We start from the raw sequence: 5,255 nt of genomic DNA on the forward strand, positions 1-5,255 counted from the left end.
AAAGATAACAGGCACTTAAGACATAGAACTGTTAATACCTGACCCTTTTTATGAGGATTTTCATCTATAAGAAAAAAAATACAGAAATTACAGCTGAGATGAGGGGAAAAAATGTTCTTAAAAAACCATCTGCTCTTCTTTCTTAATGCGGAATAGCCTATATTATTTCAAATATAATGTCTTTGATATTTAAGAGTTGTCTTCTTCCTGCATATTGGGGCGCAGCAGGACCTACATGCCAGAGAACAGCCCAGCAAAAAGTGATCGAGCTGTTATAAGCAACTGCTTCTGAGCAAAGGAGCATGTTGTGGAAACTATCTTCCTTTTTTCTCAGGGAAAACATGCTTTCCCACTTTATACTAATTAAGAAGAAAAGTACTACAAAAATGGTAAGGACACACCATAAACTGCCTTTCTGAAAAGGAAATGTGTATGCAGATTCAGTGACCCAGCAACCACCCTTCCATAGTCTTAAGCAAAGCTTATTTAGCTTGCAAAACTAAGATTTTTGTTGCAGAAACCAGACCTTTTTTTTTTTGAGTTCTGACATCTAACTTAATATGCTTTTATCATGAAAGAGAATGGGACAGAAGTAGAAGAGAAAATAGGAACACTTTGAACCACTGAGGGCTGGGGGTTTTTTCTGCTAAAGTAAGCAACAGACACGTTGTGGTGTTGCAAACAGCTGGTACAATTTAAACCATTCTCTGTGTTCTGTATACTCTGTGAGTGCAAACAAAAAGACATCCATTCTGCAAACAGCACTGAGCAAAGTCAGCACAGGGAAACGCACTCTCCTACTAGGATAAACTGGGGTCTTTTCAGAAATGCACAGTATAAAGGACTCTCAAGGCACCAGCAAAATCGCAGTTATATTTGATCCATGCTTCCATTTTCAAAATGCCTTTTTTATGGATGTATACTGCAGAAATCCGGTGTTCCCTCAGTAATGACTGTTTGTGCCGGGCAAGCATACTTGCTTTCTGGCATGGACTCTTACTGCTACCATGCTTTTACTGACAGAAGAGCTTCAATCTTTTTGAAAGCCAGGCCTCCAGTCCCCATCTGAGCATACTTACTCTCTTCAATTCTGTCTCAGCAGTTCCACATCCCTAGCATAAGGAATTACACAAGAACATCAGCTACAGCTGCAGATGATCCTAGCCCTGTGTGTATACATTCAGAAAAAAGATCCACAGAAATATTTACATATGTACGTGACCAGAGGTTTCTCTGGCCTCCATGTTTTTATATATCAGGTTCACTTGGTACATTTCTAGTACAATAAATTTAACAGAAAAGCACAGAACAGTTTCCAATAAAAAATCATTCTGTTTCATTTTCGCCTTGACTGTTTGGTAATATCAGCTATTTTTGTAGGTGGTTTAAAATACCCATTTTCATTAAAAAACATAGATCGGTAAAGAGATCAAAACTGCCTGACAATCCTTGTGGTTTAAAATGAATATCAATAATGAAATAGATATACCCATAGATATAGATATATATATAAATATACCATATATATATATATATGACATGGCCGTTGCTGACACACTCACAGCATAATTGGGAGCAGCAAAAGAAAGCCTTTGTCGTTTTTTGCAGAAGAATGGTGATGAAAGCATGACACTTGCTCTGCAGTCTCTGCTTCTATTTGAAAAGGGCAGTGGTACCTGGCCAAAGGAGCCAACCTGCCAACGCTGGCACCTGCAGATTTGGGGATGGTGCAGAAAAAGAGGGTTGCCCTAATGGTACACATGGGATGAAAATATCACCACATCTGAGGATTAAAATTCAGTTGCGCTTTGAGTTCTGACCAGTTTTTTTCATCACCAGGAGAAATGTATTTATAGTACACTATAGGCATGTTAATCAAGTAACCTTAAGGAAGAGGACAACAGGAAAATATATAATCCACTATGGTAAAATAAGATATTGTTCCTGTGTTCCGTCAGAGGGAACAAAAGGAAGGCAAATAAAAAAGGAGGGAAAGGAAGGTTTCTTTCCATCCCAGGCTAGGGGAGGACAGGTCACCACATTTGCCTGTGGACACAGCTAGCTGAGATGAGTTTCCCTTGTAAAGTATAACCATAAGAACACATTTTGCTGTTTTATCTTTTCTTATGTCTACAAAACTGTATTTACAACTGACTCTAAATGTTGTCTGGTGAGAAAACCGGGAGGTGCACGGTGCACATGGTGCCTCCTTCCTCGGGGAGGCAACATCCATCCATTTACACATGCCGCATTCCAGTGTGGGGACTAAGTGGGGCTCATGTCAGGGAGATGCCCGTGAGCCCAAGCAGGTTCCTGGGAGAAAACAGAGGGGACAGGGACTCCCAGGGGACAGCGACAAGGTCTGTGCTGACACTCAGCAGGGCAGGAGCTCACCTTGCATCACGCCCATGCAGCGGGGGGGGATACGCACCAGTGTAACCCCTCTCAATGAGACTGATGAAAAAGACATGTTACTTGTCGTTTGTGATCTGTTTATAGTTTCGTGCTAGTCCTTCAGGTCGGGGGCTGTAATTAAAAAATTAAGGAAGAAAAAACGTACCACTTTCCTGAGCAAAACTGCTCCTCTAATGCTCATTAGGCTCATTCGTGAAGCAAAACATCCCCAGGGGACAATTCTGCACTTATAAAATAAACATTTTCCATGCATGTGGTTAAGGACCCTCATAAAATATGTAACGAGGCATTTCTGTTCTGAATGTTCTTTCTTCCTGGCATGAAAGCACTTGCAGAAAATTGAATGCAACTGTGGAAAGAGAAGCAAGAGAGATAATAAAACATCTGCAGATTAAAGACAGAGATTGGCAGGGAATTCGACAAGCAGTTCCTCTTCTATTGGTATACATTTCCACTGGGAACCTAGCTCTACTAAGGATACAGGTTGTTTTCTCCAATCTATAAGTCAGAGGAGAGCAAATCTCAGCAGAACATTACTTAAAATTTCTCTTTCTTTTGACTCTCTATAGAAATCAGAATATAAACAGTTTATGCTTTCATCTTCTTGAGTTTTTCCCCACAACCACCCTCTCTTCAGCAGACTTTGGGGAATCTTCCCTATAGGAAAAGTCCCTCCAAGCGCATTGAATTCCTCTGTTTTGGGATGCCTTCTACTTTTTTTCTTAGAACTGTGGCTTACATTTTATGGAAGAACAGAGCCAAGGAAGTCAGGAGTCAGCCTGCTGGCATTTTAGAAAAATCGATGGCACCTGTCAAAAGAATTGCCTTGGACTGACAGCGGGAATATCAGTGAGAGCAGCTCCCAGGTTCATAGATTCTAAAGTGCTCCTTCCCCGTGATTACAAGGCAGAACTCTCCTGTTTTAACATGGAGCGCTTCTAATTACTTGTACTCTACTTTACAGATCTGTGGCACACCACTTTATTAGACAAATATCATTTATTATGATATAAAATGTGATGAACCTGTATTATGCTTCACAGAATTGCACTCTTTTTTTCTCCATTCTTTCTGCCTGCCTAATATGAAACTGAAACAACAGGGTAATACTAAATAATAGATACATTGTATTTAAGCTGCATGAATAATTTATTTTTATGTCTTGTAAAAGGCAGTCTCCTCCCTGTCTCTACAATACTTGTCCAGGTTGAAGAAACAGTTTGTTCAATCTCCAACTGAATGATATTTTTCAATTTTGAGGTGGAATATTAAAAATAAATTTAGATAATTTAGGAATAAAAAAAATAAATCAAATAGCTTTATTTCAAAATTATGAAATAAATGCTCTGGCTTTTATAGTGCTGCTGCTCATATTTTAATGTACAATTTGATATGAATTTAGGAATACATTTAAAACTCAAATAGTTCTGAAATAGAAAGTTTTACTGACTTGTGAAGAAAATATATTTCCAAAACTCCACTCTCACTTCCAACATTACTGTCTGTCCCTTTGTGAGTACCGGCATCCTGAAACAAAAGCCCCGGCAAAACCAGTGTTTTATCATACAGTACAACTTAGATTTGTTCCAAAAGGTGGCAAAAGGAAGACTTCATGTTCCACTGCAGAGGGCTCCCTGTGAAAGGCTTCCACGGCCCTAGTGAAATCATTACCCTGTACAGTAAAAAGAATATGTGGTTTTGACCTAATAATCTGGACTTATTTTAGTATTAGCTCAAGGGTAACATTATGCAGTCCATGACAAAGCATGTTACCGGCATAGAAATGGTGTCTTCTTTTATGAAAGATATATTTTTGTGTTCATTGAAGAGGTCTAAAACAACAGGAAGGTTGCAAAGGGAGAGTGCAACTTGCAAGAACCCCATCTGGGACACCATCCAGAAAAGCTTTTTCTTCTCCAGTGATTGCTTCCTTAAGCAAAAAGTAAACAACTTAATTGTTTTAAAACAGAATACAAAATGCTTTGTCTTCTCCTACCTTTTCTTAATTTTCTTTCAGTTCTTTCTTTCTGGATGAAACAATGTGAGAAATACCAGCTGAATTTGAAATTTAACCTATCTGAATTTCCATTTTTGATGAATAGGTTGCTTGCACAAAACAAACCAAAAAAGAGTGCTGCTTTGTCAGAAAGGATTGTCTGTGATCTCTTTCCTATATTCATTTTAATTTTCTTTCAAAACCCAAATGTGCATGGCTATTTAGCCTTACCTTTTTGCTAATTCTCATGTAGGAGGAACTTGCTTCTTCAAGGCACTTTGGGCCAGGCTTTCTGCTTTGCTTTCTGAAACATCAGTTAGGAGAGGCTTTGGATCAAGTATTAAGGTCAATTCCATAAAATCTATCCCAACAGAACTATACTGCTCCAGTTGTACAGCAAAGCACACAGAAATTAGAGACTGACAGCTAAGGATGCTGATGTAACTTAAAGCTGGACTCATTTGGACACATCATGACAAATTTTAAGTTACCTGAGCACAACACTTTTTCTGAAAACTGTTGCCTCCATCTCTGCTGCATACTGCTCGTGGTGGTGTAGACTGCATTTTGTGGAAAATCCAGCCGTGCTTCCCAATTTGCAGCCTGCATCTCTCTTGACATAGAGCTCCACTGGGCATGGGATCTACCTTGATGCTCCGCCCCAGAGACGACGCTTGGGCAAGAACTCGAGCCATTGATGCACAGTGGAGCAAAACTGTCACCTTGTCCTTCTGCTCGAGTCTTTTTGCAGTACTGTCTCCGTAATGTCTGAGTGTCTTGTGGGTAAAATTCTGGAAATTCTTATAGTGAGAATCCTAGAGTGGGAAAGGTTCTAATTTTCAAA

General features: G+C 39.4%; 1 long non-coding RNA gene across 1 annotated transcript; it reads right to left on the bottom strand.

Annotated features, from left to right (window-relative positions):
* Positions 1 to 1,171: 1,171 nt before the first annotated feature.
* LOC113476750 lies at positions 1,172 to 5,050 on the bottom strand. The gene is made up of 3 exons (XR_003397775.1): positions 4,903 to 5,050; positions 4,189 to 4,345; positions 1,172 to 2,913 (listed from the first exon to the last, which is right to left on the bottom strand). It is a non-coding gene; the product is annotated as an uncharacterized LOC113476750 (long non-coding RNA).
* Positions 5,051 to 5,255: the final 205 nt, after the last annotated feature.

Source organism: Athene cunicularia (genome assembly GCF_003259725.1).
Source record: "Athene cunicularia isolate RWA chromosome 2 unlocalized genomic scaffold, athCun1 chr2_part1, whole genome shotgun sequence".
Classification (NCBI taxonomy): domain Eukaryota; kingdom Metazoa; phylum Chordata; class Aves; order Strigiformes; family Strigidae; genus Athene; species Athene cunicularia.